Here is a 20322-nt window from a genome sequence, read left to right on the forward strand (position 1 = left end):
ATGAACATTTCATAAATATTTGAAGGCCTCTTGTGGCCACTGTGTGCAAAGCCTTTTCCTGGCCCCTGTATATGCAATAACAGTGTGCTTCTAAGTAAATATTGGAAGCCCTGTTCTGATAAGAATAGGGGATAGTGGTACAGAATATATGTAATGAAGAGTTTTATTGCCTATACTATATTCATATGGTCCCTGTTCTCAACGACTTCATGGTCTTATTGATAAGGTTTCAAATATGCAATTTTTAAATATCACATCAGGCTGAGTTCTAGAAAGTGTTATACTGAATATGAACAGGTACCAAAATATAGGACACAAAGAAGAAGGGTTCGGAGTAGTCAAGCTGTAGAGGGTCTGAAATAGCCAGGGAAGTTTTCATGAAAGAGGTGGTCTTGAAAGTTATAGCATGCAAGGATCAGGTAGTAATCTGGCTATAGTTTGGATTAGACCTTACAGTTTAGATACGGTTGTATAACAAATAACCCCCCAAATCTCGGTGACTTGCATCAGAGACATTTATTTTCCTTGCTCACAGATCTACAGGGCAGCTGAGATTCAGCTGATCTTGGTTGGACTCAGCTGGGCATGACTCCACTTTGGCCTTCCTGTGTCTCTTCCAGGGACTGGCACTTCCTGGGGCATGGTCCTCTCATGATTATGGCAGAAATGCAAGAGGCCAACTCAAATCAGGCAAGCACATTTAAAGCCTCTGCCGCATTATTTTCCTTAACATTCTGCTGTCCAAAGCAAGTCATGTGACCAAGCCAAATATCAATGGGGTGAAGAAATACTCTGCACTGATTCTTATGAGAGATACTGCAAGGCACATGGCAAAGGTCATGGATATATAATCCTATACAATAGGGAAAGAGCGAAGAATGGGAAACCATAATTCAACCTGCCACAGTCACATATTTGAAAAAAACACTGGAAAAAATGCAAACAGCACAGATAAGACCCCCCCAGTGAAGAACACAGGTATAGATCATTGTGCTTAGTTGACTTGAAATGAAATGACTGATAGACACATTATCTTTAAGATTTTGGAGGTTTGTAATAAGACTAATGCTGACTAGTTCATCTTCCTGGATAAAAAATATAATAGACCAAAGGTAAATAAGAACTTGAGTTGGAAGAAAATTTTCTCTATTTGATAGCTAAAATGCTGGCAGAAATGATTGGAAGAGGTGGAGTATCCATTTCTGGCTCTTCAGGGAGAAAGCTGTGTCTCGTCTCACAGAGGTGCCCGAACAAGGTGAACCCTTCAAGCCTTTTTCGCTTCTATGTTCCTGTGATGTCAGTGTTACTTCCCCTCCCAAAACCCCCAGCAGTGCCCGAGTGTCAAATGCCGCATGACAAGACCCATGACGGTCTTTGCGAGTTCTTCTTTTGGTTTCTCTGGCAGGAAGTGATGGAGGAGGAGTGAAAGCCTGGAGGTCTGCTTTGGGGTCATGGTCCTGGGATGGCTAATTGATGCCAAGATACCACCCCAGGAAGCCTGGTGGCCAACCCCTGGCAGCATCCCTGTGCTGAAGAGCGCTGTGTGGGCAATAACAGATGCCTGATTTGTGTGGACAGGGCTTCAAACAAAAACCAGGGTCTACTTTCAAAGTTTTCATAGAGATCTTGGGCTCCTCAGAAGTAATCTAGGTGGAACTAAATGTTTTTGAACCTCAGTGCACAGCGGGAATGGTACCAGCGGCCTCCCAGGGCTGCAGTGCAGATTAAATGAAAAATACATGTAAAGATCCCAGCACCGTGTCCAGCACATACTAAGTATTAAATAATCGGCAGCTTTTTAAAAATACCACACCAAAAGCATCCCATTAGTTGGAAACAATCAGATGAGATTTTTTTCTTAGTAAAATTCAGTTTGGTGCTACTTAGGCACTGCTCATCTCAGGCAGAATCTCAGACCAGTGGCAGGTCTGAGGCACTGGTAAAACATTTCTGAGAGGCTCCCAGCAAGGGGAGTCTGGTTAAGAAACTCTTACAAAGAAATGTTTATTGAAAGGCAACATTATCTGGCCTTAGGCCCCGCTGCAGAGGTGTAGAGGTAATTTGCACAAGCCTCCCTGACCCGCATTGGTTTCCAGCTGCCAGACACACACTTGACCGACTGGCCTGTAATTTGCTCCAGGGTGAAGGCAGTGTCTTACCCACCATTGTGGGCCCCCTCGTGTTAAGCATAACGGATCGTAAACTCTAGGTACTCAGTAAATGAATGTCTACTGAATGATTGAATGTATCCAGAATCACCCCATATCCTCAGTACATCCACATCAGCTCAGGGCTTCACTGATTTTCAAATCACGGGCTAAAAATGAACAAAGTTTATGATTATACCTTAGGGTATAGGAGGCATTCTATCTTCTAAGAGCTTCACATTAGCTGAGTTTGAGAACCAGGACCCTGTGTTGAATTAGCTCCATAATGAACCACACTGGCTGGCCCTCTGCCAGGGGCCTCTGGTTGACATTTGATTAAGCTTTGACAGACCCCTCCCCAAATTTACTGAGAACTTCTATTTCCTCTGCCAAAGCATAAAACTAGATTCAGGGGAACTTCCCCAGAAGAGGCCAAACCTGCCTCTCATGGGTTCCACATGAGAACCCACCAGAATGTCACCAGCCTTTGTAAAGTTCCGCCTGGTTTCCTGTTCCCCAGCCAGCTGTACCTGTTCACACCACCAGGAGACTAGGCCCTGCTCTGGACTTAGGCCATCAACGTCACTACTTCCTCTGCAGGTACCCAGAGGCTGGACTTCTTGCCTCTGAGCTTGCTTTCCTCTGCCCTTGACCCTGTTCCTACACCGACACCCCCCAAGCTCACCACTAGCCCACATGCCAATCCCATTATCTGGGAGGATATCCTAGATTTTGTATCTCAACCAACAGCACTTGAACTCGAGTCCTAATTCCCCTTCCCTCTCTTTCATCTATGAACTTTATGTAGCCATTTGCATTTACAATTGTGCTTGTGGACTCAGACCCCTGCCAGCACCAAGCAGGTCACATCAGGAGTGGAGCTGGTGGGCGGCATGGGAAGTGGGTGAGAGCGACGTGGGCCTCTCTGCTAATCCTTTTCTTCCTGGCTTTGGAGGACACACAGTGCAGAGCAGTAGATCTCGGCCACGAGACAAAGAGCAGTGTGAGATGCTGAGTGGCCACTGGCATCCACCCCCAGTTCAGCTTCAATGGGAGGTGGAGTGGGTGATGGGAACCGTAGGGCACATTAGCCTCTCATGACTGGACAAAGGGGCACGTATGTCACAGTTCTGGTCAGCATTCTCAAGAGAACACTTTATTTTCAAGAGAAAGCAAAAATCTGGATTTTGATGTGAAATATCCCAATTTTCAACACCGGCTGGCTTATTTTTAAAACTCTGGCTGATGAACACCGCCTGTGGGCTGCTGGTGGGAGGACTGGCTCACCCAGGCCCCTCACGAGAGGCAGCTCCTTGATTCCTTGGGGTGTCATTCTTATCCGCCCTTCCCGTGCTGAAGGCCTACGGGTGAGTGGAAGAGCCAGGGTCTGAACCCGCATCTTTCAACTGCAAGTCCACGGTGAGTGATTTCCCAGCTGCTGACTGTCCTCCACACGCATCCCGACGTGCTGTGCCTGGGACACAGAGCCTTCATCCAGCCCTCATCAACACTGCGTCCGCCAGATCCCAGAGGTCTGTCTGGGCTGACGGGTCTTAACGCTCTGCCACGAAGCTCATCCCAGCACAGCAGGAGCCTTGGGCCCTCCACGGTGGCCCTGGAGCATCTCCTGTGTCCCCTCAGGGGTGGGGTGGGTCTGCCTGGGCGGTCAGAGGCAGCTTGGGGCAACTTAGGCCATTGGAGCGGGATGCCCAGCTCTCCTCCTCCAGTGTCCCTGCTACCTTGGACGTACTCTTCTGTCCTCTTTCTCCCTCAGGTGAGCCTGGGGGGAAGGCCACCTACCACACTGATTCTAACCTGAACTTGGACCCAGACGGTCTGAGTATTAGCGCCGCCTCTGCTCTCATCTCCCAACGTGATCTTGGACTCCGTCTTCAGCTCATCAGGCCTTAGAGTCCACATCTGCAAAATGAGAGGCTTCTACTAGTGTATCTGTAGAGACCCTGAATGCACGTGACAGAAAACCCACCTCAAGCCGGCAAAGGCAAAGGCTTGAAATGATTGTTGATGTCCTTAAGTGAAAACAGTAGGGTTTGGAACACCATTTCTGTAAATGGGTCTCTTAGGTCTCTCAGTTCTGCTCTCCTCCGTTTTGGCTTCCTTTCAAGGTGGCTGCTGGTCACTCCAGGTCTTCAACTTCCTGGACTCAAGCGCAGTGAAAAAGAGGAAGGTGACCTCTCTCTGAACAGGAGCAACTGAAGGCTTATGGCGGGTCACTGGCTCAGTTTGCGTTGGGTGCCCGACCCTGGGCCAGTCCCTATGGCCAGAGAAATACAATATGCAGAACTGTGGTGCATACCCACCCCCCTGAAACACTCATGGGCTGGGCAATCTGGGAGGAAGTCAGGGTATGGCCAGAGGGGCAAAGGGGTCCTGGGTATTCAACTTCATTATTGATTTCATTTTATTTTTTGATATGTAGAACAGCAAAATGCTACCAAAAGTCAGAACAATACAGAAAGGAAGGCTCAGAAAAGCATCCCTCCATGCTATAGCTCACCCCATCCCCCCATGCACCTTGTAGGAAACCAACTACATTACTTTTTGGATTGTTCCTCCTGTGCTTCGTTTTGTAAAGAGAAGCAGATATATGCAAATCTTATTATTTCCCTTATGTCTTATATAAAACATAGCAGATGATATATGCTCTTTTGTACTTAGTCTTTTCACTTCGCGGTATCTCCTGGAAATCATTCTATTTCCACTCACAGAGCTCTTCCTCGTATTTTTAAATATCTCATTACCTCGTTGTTTGTGTGTACCATATTTTATTCAACCAATCTCCTGTGCTTGGGCTTTTAGGGAGTTTCCAATATTTTGAAATTATAAGTAATGCTACAATAAATAATCTTGGGTATCTATATTTTCTTTTTATTGAAGTATAGTTGATTTACAATATATACATATAAATATATGTATATATATATATTCTTTTTCAGATTCTTTTCCATTATAGGTTATTATAAGACATTGAATATAGTTCCCTGTTTTATACAGTAGGTTCTGGGTATCTGTATTTTTATATTGCTACAGGTATATATTTGGAGTAAATTTCCAGAAGAGGAATCGCTGGGTGGAAGGGTAAATGCATGCATAGGTTTGTTAGGTATTGCCAAGTTCCCCTCCATAGAGGTGGTCCCATATCACATTCCCACCAGCAGTGTTCCTGAGTGTCCGTTTCTTTAGTCTCACCAACAGAGGGTATTGTTAAACTTTTTGATTTTTTTTTTTTTTTGCCAACATCATGGGTAAGAATGTTATTCAATGTGGGTTTAATTTGCATATTTTATTATGAGTGAAGTTGATCATATTTTCATATGTTTGAATTTTATATTTCTTTTAATGGATTGTCTGCTCATGTCTTTTGCTCACTTTTCTGTTGGATTTTTGGTCTTTCTTAATTTTTAAAATATTAGATATTGGTTCTTCATGATCTATGCTACAAATATTTTTCTGTCAGTTTTCATTTGTGTTTTGACTATGCTAAAGCTTTTTTTGTAGTCAAATTTATCAGTTTCTCCTTTGTAGCATGTAGATTTTTAGTCATATTAAAAAATATATTTTCCTACCCCGGTTATAGAAAAGTTCATCCATGTTTTCTTTTAGTACTTGTGCAATTTCATTTGGCATCTATATCTTTGATTCATTTGGCAATTATTCTTATATATTGTGCAAGAAATAGAGCTAAATTTATTTTTTAAATGACTATCCAGTTAGCCCAAAACGAGTCAGCCCCAGTGGTTTTGGGATATCTCCTTATCATAACCTAGTTTTCTTCAAGTATTTGGGCCTATTTCTTTTTTTTTTTTTTTTTTTTTTTTTTTTGCTGTACGCGGGCCTCTCACTGCTGTGGCCTCTCCCGTTGCGGAGCACAGGCTCCGGACACACAGGCTCCGCGGCCATGGCTCGCGGGCCCAGCCGCTCCGCGGCACGTGGGATCCTCCGGGATCGGGGCACGAACCCGTGTCCCCTGCATCGGCAGGCGGACTCCCAACCACTGCGCCACCAGGGAAGCCCTGGGCCTATTTCTTGACTTCTCATTTTATTCCATTGATCTGTCTGTCTTTTTAGGTGTTGATACCACACTGTTTGGATTATAGAGGCTTTGTAGTGTGTATTAATACCTTATAGGACCATTCCTCTTTCACAGAAGATTGTTTTCAAAAGACAGGAGTTATTATAGAATATTTGTAGACTGAGGGAAATGACCAAGTAGTGAGATGGGTCAGGAGAGAGAGGGTAAAATTGTGATGTCCTTGAATAAGCACAAGTGGAGAATTCTGGAGGGAGCCAGTGAATATAGATTCAGAAGTTGGTAGACTTGTTGGTGAGAAGAATTCTCTTCTGACTTTGTTTTCCAGTGAAATAAGAACCAAGGTCATCAGCTGAGACCGGGGAAAGGGGAGAAGAAGGGGAATCACTCAGACGGTGCTGAGGGCCCACTTGAGGTTTGTGGTAATAAATAGAAAGCAAGACCCATCTACATAGTTATGTGTTTTCCTCTAGCCTCACACAATGGTTTGAGCTTGGGAGCTGAGTAGGCAAGGAGTTGAGTTTAAACAGAGTTGGGATTTAGCCAAACAAGCATGACAAATGGAAACAGGGATTAAGTAGTGAAGGCAGCATGGATGCAAGTGAGCAGAATGATGGGCTAAGGATCCAAGTTGAGTAAGGAGGGAAATAAGGACAGTGGGCGAGGGGGGTGGATGTGAAGAAGATAGTGACGATGGGTTAAAGATCCTGAAAGCGTTTAAGAAATGTTGGAGTCTTTGGAAGGGGAGATGATGCTCCTGGGGGTGGGTGGATAAAATGGGATAGAAGAAAGATGTCAACAAAGATATAAAAAGACTGAAGGGCCAGAATGTGGGCAGGTTGTCTTTGTGGTTGAGATGGTAGTGACAGAGAAACAGTGAGCCTCATCCTAAAATCTTCATGAGTAAAGGGCAGTGGCTAGGAGGTAGGAGGTGCCTGCAGATGAGAGTGGGGAGCGGGTGGGTTCTCAGTTAATCATTCCTCAAGGACTCACAGAATTTCAGCACAGGAAGTTCAGGTCCCCACCACCCCTAGGAGTCCCCTAATGCTCCTTTTCAGTCTGTTCCCCTGGCAACCTTCCACGGTTGGATTAAGCTGTGAAGGCTAAATCTAAGAGGCTTTACTAAGAGATTTCTCTTTAAGTTTGTAGAGCCTGGCATTCCTTAAAACTCAAAGACAACTTGAGAGCCTTGAGAGAGATCGTAGAGCCCAGAGAGATCGTAGGGACACTTTTTGCAGGGCTGGCTCGAGTGGCACCATAGGAAAGATCCTGGGATTCCTCTGCAGTGCAGGCCAGGTGAATGGAGAGGCTACTTGTTGTCATGCAGGAACACAAGGGGGTGAGCTTAAACCCTCAAAGGGTCAGTTACTCTGGACAGCCCACCCTGGCTACAAAACCAAAGCCATAGCTCTTTCTAAAAGAGCTCCTAAGTGTTGAAAACTATCCTCCTACTTCAAGCATCCTGTTCCATCCAGACTTTCTGAGAATCCCCAAACATCTGAAGTTAGATCCTGGAAAATGATGTGTCCCAGCCAGGTGAACTGGACCTGGGTCACCTTCAGAAGACCAAAGCTGTAATGAGCCCTGGTTGACTGGGTGACCCCAGTGTGGCTTTGGCCATGCACTTGAGGCTGACTGTGCCTGAGGCCTGTTGACAGGAAGGGTGCTAGGTTTTCATGAGGGAAACATAGACAATGTGAGAAGTTAACCCTTGTGGGGGCAGGAATAATTAATGGACTTAGGATGGGTCCATGTGTGAGGTGACAAATGGGACATGTGGAATGTCAGATCTGGGTCTTTGTTGAGAATGAAAGATTATGGTCCAGGACCAGTTAAGATGTTAGAAATAAGATTCAGATGTAGGTTATTTTCAGTCATGCATAGTAATTTGTAAGTTGGCGTAAATGTAGAAGAAAAGTGCATACTGGACTTGGAGCCCACTGGCTTGTGCTCACGAGGACTGGAGAGAACAGGTGAGAAAAACCCCATCTCTGTTTCCTAGCTGTGTCTCGGGAGGTCCTGTGTGGAGGAGGGGCCAGGTCCTATTAGCTCTTACTCTCAGGCTGTAATTTGCCAATGGGATTGGGTTCCAAGATTGACAGATGGGGCCTGAATTGGGGTAGGAGAGGGGGAGGGGGGGAGGGTGGGGAAGTTCCAGACACCTCCACCCTCACCCATTCCTGTGGCTTCCTTTGCTCAGAAAGAAATGGTGCTTGGGGGTTCCCAGCCCTGAACTCCCATCCAAAAGAGGCACCTCAATCCTGTAGAAACACACAGACATGCACACATATACCCACGGCCACTCAGGCATATCCTCAAATCCACAAACCCCAAGTTGTAATTTTTCTCACTCAGTTGCCAGCAGCAGCTGTGGATCCTCTATCCGCTCCGTGACCTGAAGTGAGAGAGAAGAGCCTCATCACCCAGAGAACGTGAACCCCAAATGCCGAAGTTTGTTAAGACACGCAGATCAGTGGAGATGCTCTTTGACAAATAAAGGCCCTCCAAATCCCACAGCTCGCACAGCTTTTAGAGGGTTATGTTTCTGTCTACAACACCCAGCTCCAGGCTCATGACTCAGGAAGCTCAGGGAACAAGTCTGAAGGCCCCGGATGGGAATCTGTGCTCAGCTTGGGGGTCTTGGTCTTGCCTGACTCCCGCCCAGCTGCCCGGAGTCCTCAGGTCAAGAGTCTGGCTTTGTTTCCCAGCCTGACTTTCCTGTCTAAAACCCGGGCAAACATTGTCACATGCCCTGATGCTGATCATCTACCTTCCTGACCCACCAACCCTGAACACACACACACACACACACACACACACACACACACACACACACACACACACACTGGTCCTCTTCCAATGTGGACCAACTTACTATACTGCCATTGAGATGTTGGCTTCTGCTCCCCAAACATCTCACCTCTCTTTTTCCTGGTTGGCAAACTTCCTTTTACAGGTATTCTTTTTGGACTCAAGTCCCCACACAAGCCTGCCTTTGGAATAGTAGACAGTTGACTGTGCTCTCATGTTTAACCCTTTTGGTAAGGTCTATTCTGTTAGCTGGGAGATATGTGAAAGTTAGCCTTTAACTCAGTGATGTCATGGTATTTTGCTGTCGTGTAAGCTACTGTGTATGTGTTTTTAAGGAAGTTCCTTCAGCTTGTTTGCCTCTCTGTTATGTAAGTGACCACATGCAAATTTGAATCCTCTCTTCCCTTTCGGCTTGATGCTTACTTGTGTGGCCTAGAGGGTATTTGTGGAATAAGTTTTGTAGGGTACCAAAGTGCGGGATCACTGGGCTCTTCCTTGCGGAACAACAGAGTGGGCACAGATTCTGAAGCCCCAGCCAGGGACTGTGGAACAGAGCATTCAAAATCTGCAAAGTCCAAGACACATGATTAATTAACACTGGTCTCTTGGGTCAGGCCTATCTGGGCATCAGTTCCCTGAGGTAGAGAAATAGAAATTTGAATATCACCCATCAGAATTATCATAAGGATTAAGCAGTGTGATGTGCGTGTGTGGTGAGTACCCCTCAGTAAATGTTACTTTCTTTTCTCTTTCTGGTCCTAGTGGAATGTGCTTTCCATGGCACTGTTGATATCGGTTCTAGAAAATGAAACCCTTAAAGAAGCTCAGATGCTTTTGTGCATGAAGCACCATTGCCGCGCTTACCATTAGAGACGGACACTCTGCCACCTCGGCTCTTCCTCCGGCAGCTGCTCACAGATCTGTTCGGGTGGCGGAGACTTTTCCTGGCCTTTCTCAAAACCATCATTTGTGCAGCATCCCCAGGGCTACGAACAGCAAGGAAATGAGGGAAAGCGAGCAACATCTGGTGTTAAACAAATACCATCATCTTACAAATGACTCATCTCTGGGATAATGATTCTTGCGTATGTATAGCAGAGGGATGTCAACCCCAGGACCCGATACTAGAGAATAAACACCTGAAAGGCAGACCTAGGACTTCCTGACAGCTCTACTGTGTCTCCAGCTGAATTCCATTTTGGAAAAAAGAGAAGGTGCTCATGTTCATAGCTTTTAGTCACACCAGACAGAAAGCTCACCTCCTGTTCTCTGTTCTGAAGAGCAGAATCCTGCAAACATACAGCATAATAGTAGGTCAGTGTTTGGGGTGGTGCCCGGCGGAGGGTGAGCTTGTGAGCATCTCCTGTCTTTCTCCCTCGCCCAAGGCCAAGACCATGTCTGTTTGTGCTGTTGCTGGTGCATTTGGGAGTTCCTGAGACGTGCTCAAGCATCATCCAGAGAGTTATACACGTAAATCGCTAAGACAGATGTTTTACACCTTGCTTGGTTATTATGGGTGTTATACCCCAAAGAAGAAAAATGTTAATGAATCATTTTGTGACACTTAAATGACTCCTTAATAAGCTGTGATGGGAATGGCCTGCTGCCAAGTGGTGACGGAGAACTTTGTCCTTCGCATCCACTTGTTCAATCTTCTCTCCTCTTAGCATGATTTTTTTCTCTCAACTGAAATCCATCATCTAGCTTCATGTGAGGCAACCAGTCACCTGGCGCTGACCCAGGCCATCAGGGATCCTCTCTGTAAGGTCCCAGACAAGACTGCTACCACCAAATGTTGTATCCTATGACATAAATGACAGCCATGGATGTGTTTGTTTTGTCCTGCATAGTGTTTTGAACAAAAATCAATGGTTTGCAACATTTAAGAGATTTCCTATAAATAGCTAAATTCTCAGCTTCTCTGGAAAAAAATCCCAGAAAGATTTGACAATGCTGGGTTAACATTTTCACATTAGCAACTGTTGGCTGGAGCTGAGTAGTGGCTGCTCCTTTTAGGTGGGCTGTTGCCATTCAGTTTGCCATGGACCCCACTACTCCCTATTGCCTCCATTCTCACATAGGTCAAATTTAGTGTCAGGCAACTGGCTCTTTTTATGCATTCATGTTACCTTCATGGCCCTGTAGGTACCTATTTGCAGTCTCTGCTTTAGACCTTCCAAGCCTCCAGTGATGCCAACCATGTAATCAGAAGATTGGAACTTTCAGCCCCATCTACCTTCCCCACTCCCCCAATTTCCAGGAAGGGGAGAGGGGCTGGAAATCGAGTTCAGTCACCAATGGCCAATGATTTAATTAATCATGCTTATGTGATGAAGCTTCCATAAACAAACAAAAAAAGGAACCCTGAATAGCCAAAGCAATTCTGAGAAAGAAGAACAAAGCTAGAGGCATCACCCTCCATGGTTTCAAACTGTATTAAAAACTATGGTAATCAAAATAGTAAGGGATTGGCATAAAAACAGATACATAATTAGCAGAACTGAGAGCTCAGAAATGCACCATCAATTATGACAAAGGAGTCAAAAATATAGTGAAGAAAGGACAGTCTCCTTAATAAATGGTGTTGGGAAAACTGGATAGCCACATGCAAAAGAATGAAAATGCACCCCTATCTTACACCATACACAAAAATCAATTCAAAATGGATTAAAGACTTGAATGTCAGAACTGAGACCATAAAAACCCTGGAAGAAAGCATACATGCTAAGCTCTTTGGCATTGGTCTCTCTCATGATTTTTTTGTATTTGACACCAAAAGCAGAGGTGACAAAAGCAAAAATAAACAAGTGGGACTACATAAAACTAAAAAGCATCTGCACAGAGAAGGAAACTGTCAAAAAATGAAAAGGCAACTTACTGAATGGGAGAAAATATTTGCAGATCATATATCTGGTAAGGGGTAAATACCCAAAATACATAAAGAACTCTTACGACTCAATAGCAAAATAAAAAGTTAGATTAAAAAATGGGCAGAGGATCTGAATAAATATTTTTCCAAAGAAGACATACAGATGGCCAACTGGTGCATGAAAAGGTGCTCAGTGTCACTAATCATCAGGAAAATGTGAATCAAAACCACAATGAGACATCGCCTCACACCTGTTAAAATGGCTATTATCAAAAAGGCAAGACATAACAAAAGTTGGCAAGGATGTGGAGAAAAGGGAGCCCTTGTGCACTGTTGGTGGGAATGTAAATTGGTGCAGCCACTATGGAAAACAGTGTGGAGTTTCCTCAAAACAAAACAAAACAAAACCTAGAACTACCATATGATTCAACAATTTCACTTCTGGCTATTCATCCAGAGAAAAGGAAAACACTAACTTGAAAAGATATGTGCACCCCCATATTTATTGTGACATTATTTACAATAGCCAAGACATGGAATCAACCTAAGTGACCATCAATGTATGAATGGATTTTAAAAAGTTATATATATATATATATATATATATATATATATATATATATATATATATATATATATATACTGGAATATTATTCAACCATAAAAAAGAAGGAAATCTTGTTAATTATGACAACATGTTTGGACCCTGTTGGTATTATTCTAAGTGAAATAAGTCAGATAGGGAAAGACAAACACCGTATGAGCTCACTCATATGTGGCATCTAAAAAACAAACAAAAAACTCGTGGTTACGGAGAACAGGTTAGTGGTTGCCAGAGGAAGGGAGTGAGGGGTAAACAAAATGGGTAGAGGTGGTCAAAAGGTACCTATTTCCAATTATAATGTAAATAAGTCATGGGGCTATAATGTACAGCATGGGGACTATAGTTAATTACACCGTATTGCATATTTGAAAGTTATTAAGAGATTAGATCTCATAAGGACTCATCACAAGAAAAAAAATTTTGTAACTGTATATGGTGATAGATGTTAACTAGACTCTTTATGGTGATCATTTTGCAGCATATACATTATATAACATTTATACTGCAATTTTTAAAAAAGATACAACCCTAAATTCTAGTGGAGAAAACAAAATATAAAAAGCAAACTAATATGTGAGATAATGTCAGATCATGAGAAGTACTATGGAGAAAAATAAAACGGGGTAAAGGAGGTGGCAGAGGTTGACTCTTTTATATAAAGCAGTTAAAAGAGACTGTTCTGGAAAGGTGATGTCTGAACAGACTTGAATGAAATGAGGGAGGAAGCCGGGCCGTGACTCAGGGCAAGAAGGTTCTAGAAGGACGGAGAGCAAGTCCAAAGACACAGGAAGGTGCATGTGACCAGGTCACTCCAGCGTAGATGTTACTGTAACACAAGGAATTCATTGGATGGCAGGTCTTCTTCACATGGCCTTGGAGGAGTCTGGTGCCTGGAGGAACCCAGTGTGGGAGAAGGCTTTCCTCCAAAGCACCTCAAATCACGTCTGAGGCCAATTTGTCTGTGTTTTGTTTTTCTGCAACTTGTGCCTGTTGTGAACCGTGTCTCTAAATGCTTCTAGTTTCTCAGAGGAAAAAAGCAAGCCAGCCAGAAAAGTACGGAAGCAAGAGGTCTTTCTATTTATTTTGTTCATTAAGTGAACAAATGAGCACATCACTGGAAAGTACAGGGTGACTAAGAAGTAGTCCAAAGGGAAAAACCGAACGGGGGAATTTTATTAAAAAACATAATTTACATATCCACACTTTGGGTTTCCCTCTCAGCCTCTCTTTTGTTCTCAAAGCCCCTGGGAGAAGCTGGAGTGGTGGAGGGGGTATTTGAAGGTCCCATCAGCTTGAGGGCAGGGCTGTGGGAGTGAGGCCCCCCATGACCCCGTGGCCAGCTGATAAGAGCTCTCCACACAGGGCTGTTTGTGGACCAGGAGGTGCTTGGCCACAAACCTTGACTCTTGACAGGGCTCAACTGGGATAGATTCGTTGGAAGGATTAGTTCAAGAGCATTCTTTTCGTTCAAAAACCCTTCTCTTGAAAGGAAGCTCAGAAGGCACCCTTGGGACAAAGGGGAAACCCACCCTTTTCTTTTTATAGGACTTCCTCATCCAGCGGGTCAGTCAACACAAGAGGCGAGAGTCTGGGTAAGAGAGAAGGGTGCCCAGAGCAGTAACCATGGATTTTGCCCCCGTCTACTAGCAGCAGTCACCAGATGAGCTATTCCTAGTCAATCACAAACAACTTTTGCATATTTGTGATGTGCTCAGCATCTGATAAGTGTCTGACGACTTCAAACACCAAAACTGTGTTCACTGTCTCCTCCTGTAGGACTTTCCCTCAAAGGGCATGCTTTACGCTCATTTCCTTTCTCTCCTGATCCAATCTCCACCTTCCCTGATTCCTGTCCTCACTGTCCGTTCCCTCTTTGTAGAACCACCCTCAAGCTCTGTACTCCACACCCCTCACCCCCAGCCTCAGACCTTCAGAGAGAAATTGTGTAGAACTGAGAGAAAAAGCAAGGTCCACTTGAAAAAAGAGTGTCCGCCCATGTAAACTTCTTCAGAACAATCTTTGCACAACGTACCTGCTGCTTAGTAAATGTTTAATAGTGAACATTTACTATTTACTATTTTACTATTATAAAATAGTATAAAATAAAAAATAGTATATATAGTATATATATAGTATAAAATAGTATAAATTTACTATTATATAGTATATATAGTATATATATAGTGTATATATATAGTATAAAATAGTATAATTTACTAGTATATATATAGTATAAAAATAGTATAAATTTACTATTTAACTATTATAAAACTTCCTCCTTTCCATGCCCATCCCCCAGAGCCTCTGCCCTGGGAGGGGGGAGGTGAGGAGAACTAAGATAACGTCATTCTTCAGCTTTCTCCTCTCCTGGCTTCCAAACTCTGCCCAGGTTCTCCAATGTCCGAATTCCAAATGTGAGGATCTGCTCTACTGGCAAGACCTCTGAGAGAAATAGAATAACAAGCCACAGTCCTGGTGTAAGTAGTCGTGTGAAGGGACGGTTTGAGGGTCAGCAGAAGTGGCGAGGGCACTGGCTATTTTTGTTTTTTTGCCCAAGGTGAATGCATGCCTGCCATTGGCAGTGTGAGTGTTTTCTAATGATTTAGGGTTTTTCTTAAAGTAACGGAGCAGAAACACGAGAAGGTGACAGCTACTGGTTTCAGAAAGATCATATGCACTTCTTCGTGTTCATTTTACTTTTCTCTCTCCAGTGAAAGTGAAGATCAAGCCATCTGTAAACTCCATTCTCCTGTTCAAGGAAGACCCCCAAGGTAGGGCTTGGAGCTGTTCCTTCCCACAATCACTGCCACTTCCAGTATACTCTGAGATCCTCTAATTTTTTATTGTAATGTGGCCTGTATAACCCGAGAATGCTTCATAAGGAGTGGACTTCTCAGAAATATATTCATACCTCAGTATGATGGACTTTTTAGAAAGTGAGGAGGAATACATTAAGGGTGAAAAATAACGTGGGAATTCTGGCGGTTAAGCGGGAGTTGCTGTGAAGTCACATTTTTAGGCTGTTAAATAACAGAGTGGGGAGTGCTATTTTCAGCAACATGGTTTTCTGTGTAATACAAAAAAAAAAACACCCACCTTTTGTAAATTTCTAGAAGTAATGAATAAATTCTAACCAATATCTAGCTGTACCTGCAAGAGAGTAAGGGCAATCTGGAGGGTAAAAAATGAAGAAAGAGCTATGAGCCTGCACGAGCTGACGCTGGGACTTCTTGGTAGGGGCAGGGGTGGGGTGGGAGAGCAGAGGGGGTGCAGGTGGGGAAAAGCAGTTGTTTGGGCTTCAGAATTGGATGGGGAATCAAGGGGCTTAGGTTTTAATAACCAGCAGGCATAGAAGAGGAAGCCTGGGCCCCAGGAGAGGAGAAAGTGGGAACTGAAGCCCACCCCACCCCAATGTAAGGATGAACTACAAACAATTGCCTACTCACCCAGTGAGATGACAAAGAAGCTTTTTTTAAAAAAAAACAAAAGCCTACCCTTAATTTATTAATTTATAATCATAGAGGTGCCCTCACAAAGATATGGTATTTAAATTTAAATCACCAGAGTGGTCTAGGATACATCCCACTAAGAGATTAATATAAAATGCTGTCCCAGGCTGCTAATACCTTTGGGGCACCTGGCTGAAACAAACATAAAATCTCTCTAGGAGGCTACACCCTCCTCCCAGGCCCTCTAGGATCCCCCTATGTGAAGCCCCGATTAAAGATTAACTTACAATGAAAAATTACAAAATACATGAAAAAAATCCATAAAAAACAAGAGTTAACAAACAAAGAAAAATCAATAGTAAAATTCCAAGAACTTCAGATAATATAATCATTGGGTAGATTATAAAAGAAACACGTTTAGGGCTTCCCTGGTGGCGCAGTGGTTGAGAGTCCGCCTGCCGATGCAGGGGACACGGGTTCGTGCCCCGATCCCGGAAGATCCCACATGCCGCGGAGCGGCTGGGCCCGCGAGCCATGGCCGCGGAGCCTGTGTGTCCGGAGCCTGTGCTCCGCAACGGGAGAGGCCACAGCAGTGAGAGGCCCGCGTACAGCAAAAAAAAAAAAAAATAATAAATAAAAGAAACACGTTTAAAATGATAAAAAGTCATCAAAGGATTAATGAAGAACACAATAAAAGAATAGGACACTTCTGGTGCAGCCACTATGGAGAACAGTATGGAGGTTCCTTCAAAAACTAAAAATAGAACTACCATATGACCTAGCAATCCCACTTCTGGGCATATATCCAGAAAAGATGAAAACTCGAATTTGAAAAGATACATGCACCCCAGTGTTCACTGCAGCACTATTTACAATAGCCAAGCCATGGAAGCAACCTATGTGTCCATCAACAGATGAACGGATAAAGAAGATGTGGTATATATATATATATATATATATACACACACACACACACACAATGGAGTATTACTCAGCTATAAAAAAAAGAATGAAAAAATGCCATTTGCAGCATCATGGAGGGACCTAGAGATTATCATACTAAGGGAAGTAAGTCAGAGAAAGACAAATATTATATGATATTGCTTATATGTGGAATCTAAAAAAATGATACAAATGAACTTATCTACAAAACAGAAAGAGACTCACAGACATAGAAAACAAACTTATGGTTACCAAAGGGGAAAGGGGTGGGGAGGGATAAATTAGGAGTTTGGGATTAACAGATACACACTACTATATATAAAAGAGATAAAAGACAAGGACTTACAAAAAAAAAAAAAGTATAAGACACCTTCAAAGAAAACCAGACTGAGTTAAATAAGAAATCCAATATAACTTCAGAAATCTTTTAAAAATTATAATTTAGGGCTTCCCTGGTGGCGCAGTGGTTGAGAGTCCGCCTGCCGATGCAGGGGACACGGGTTCGTGCCCCGGTCCGGGAGGATCCCGCATGCCGCGGAGCGGCTGGGCCCGTGAGCCGTGGCCGCTGGGCCTGCGCATCCCGAGCCTGTGCTCCGCAACGGGAGAGCCGCAGCAGTGAGAGGCCCGCATACCACAAAAAGAAAAAAAAATTATAATTTAAAACTTGATATGTTAAACTGAAGATACATATCACTGAATAAATAATAGTGACTGGAAAGACAGGTCTGAGGACTACTTGGAAGCCAGCACAGAGAAATGAAGGGAGACAACACTTGGAAGAAGGGCTTACTGACATGGAGTGTGGATGGGAGGGTCCAACACACATCTATTAGGTGTTCCAGAAGGAAACAGCAGAGAGAATGAAGGTCAGGCAATATTCCAAGACAATAAAAGAGATTTTCCAGAACTAATGAAAGCTACGAACCTCAGCAGGTTAAATAATACGAAATTCTCTACTAGACACAGCACAGTATAACTGAAACAACACCAAGAAGAAATGCAAGATCTTAGAAGCACTTATAGATAAAAGACAGGTTGTCTACAAAAGAACGAGTATCAGTTTGTCCAGAACTTTGCAACGGCAAAAACAGAATAATATAGTCAAAGTGCTAAGATAAAACAGCCATCTATTTATAACTAAATTATTATTTAAGAATATGGGCAAAATAAACATTTTCAGGCAAATAAAAATTAGGAGCATTTACTACTAACAGATCTTTGCTGAAAGAATTACTCAAGAATATACTTCAGAAGAAACTGACCCTATAAAGAAGCAGTGAGATGTCTGATATTAGATAGATTTGAACAGATACTTAATACATAAAAAAGACTAATTGGGGAGTAGAAACGCAGGGTGGGGTGAAGGTATAGGTCGCAATAGTATGTAAGATGGGCAGGGGATGTGCAGAGGTCAGGCATTCAGGCATTTTGGGGAGAAGGCTGGCAACATTGATTTTTTAGACTTTATTAGATCGACTATGCTTATTAAAAGTTATGTAGAGGTAATCACTTAAGATGAGAAATTCTGTGTATAACTTTTCAACCAGTAGAGAACACTATTGAATATAAAAGTGTGGTCAATATAAGACAGAAATAAGAGAGAAAATAAAGAAGCAAGAAAAGTCCAATTAAGTATGAAACAAGATAACTGAAATAAATTCAAATATAGCAGAATCAGGAGAAAAGTAAAATTAAACCCTCAAAAGTCAGTTGTATTGGATTAGAAAAATCTAACTGCATGCTTTAAAAAGACACAGAACTTAAGGACAAAGAAATGTTGAATGTAAAAGTATAGAAAGTTACTAGCAAAATATTAACCCAAAGAAAGTAATGTGGTTATAATAAGAGTAGACAAGACTGTCTTTGAAGCAAAAAAGAAATATTCGGGGGAAAATGGTCACTAAATAAAGATAAAAAGGAACAATTCACTGGGAAGAGATAATTATAACTTGCAGGCACCTAAAACATAGCATCAAGTTATATGAGGCAACAAATTGATAACATTTCAGATACATGGGCAATTTCATAGTCACAGGGGGATTTTGGGACACATCTGTTCCAGTAACTGACAGTTTAAGGTGACAAAAAGTTAGTAGGGCTATAGACTTAAGTAACACAATGAGCAAGGTTGATCAGACACCCCTGTGGCAAACGGACATTCTTTCCAAGAACACATGACACATTTACTAAAAAAAACCACATATTAGGTCACAAAGCATTTCTTGATAAGCAGCAAAGAACCACACAGACCACATTCTTGACCATACTCAACTGCTAGACCAATTCAAACCAAGCCACATATTTGGAATTTTGGAGGAAAAAACCAATTCAAACCAAACCACGTATTTGGAATTTTGGAGGAAAAAAACCCTTTAAATAATTCACAACTATAAAAGTGTCTTAATGGAGAGTCTAAGAACAAATTGTTAACATTATAAGAAAGTTCGGCAAGATTGCTGGCTATACAAAAGTAAATTTTTATTCACTGGAAACAAGCAACTAGAAAAACTTAGTTTAGAAAACTATACATGTGAAAATAGCAACCCCAGATAGAAAGGTACCTAGGAATACATCTACCAAAAGGTGTAGAAAACTTTTATGTATGAAATTTAAAAAATTCCTGAAGACCTAAATAAATGGAAAGATACTCAATATCGATGGATTTGTAGAATCGATTTCTAAAGATGTTAATTTTCTGCAATTTATGAATTGAATGTCTTCTTATTAAAATTCAAGCTAGTTTTTTTTTGAGGTTCACAAGTTGATTCAAATGTGTATAAGGCAGAGCAAAGAACCAAGAACGCCAGGCCAATTTAGAAGAGGTAGGTCAACATATGAGGGCTCACTCACTTCATCACCAGAGTAAGACTTAACTCTAGTGTAACTAAGCAATAAGAAAGCGATATTAGCACAGGAAAAGACAGAGTAGAGTCCAGAAACAGGCCCCCCCACACATGGAAATTTGTATAGAACAGAGATGCTATTTCAAATCAGTGGGGAAATAAGAACTTTAAGCAAGCAGCATTGGAACAACTGCTTATCCACATGGAAGAAATAAGTTAGATCCCTATATCAAACCATATTTAAATGGATTAAAGACCTACATATGAGAAAGCATGACTTTAAAAGTTTTGGAAGAAAATGAAAGAGAATGTTTTTATGATCTCAGGGTAGGAAAAGATTTCTTAACCACAACACCAGAAGCACAAACCATGAATGAAAAAAATCAATAAATTTAGCTACATTAAAATATTTTTTAAAATCCTTTTGTACATTAAAGGGATCATAAAGTGAAAAATACAAAACTGAGACTTGGAGAAGCTCTTTGGCACGCAATGTACCAAGAAAGGATTTGGCCCAGAAGTTATAAACAGCTCCAGTGGAAAAGGCCAAATGATATGAGGACACCCAATGGCCTCAAAACATAAGAAATGATTTTCCACCCTCCT

Source organism: Mesoplodon densirostris, chromosome 10, assembly GCF_025265405.1.
Source record: "Mesoplodon densirostris isolate mMesDen1 chromosome 10, mMesDen1 primary haplotype, whole genome shotgun sequence".
In the NCBI taxonomy this organism is placed as follows: Eukaryota; Metazoa; Chordata; class Mammalia; order Artiodactyla; family Ziphiidae; genus Mesoplodon; species Mesoplodon densirostris.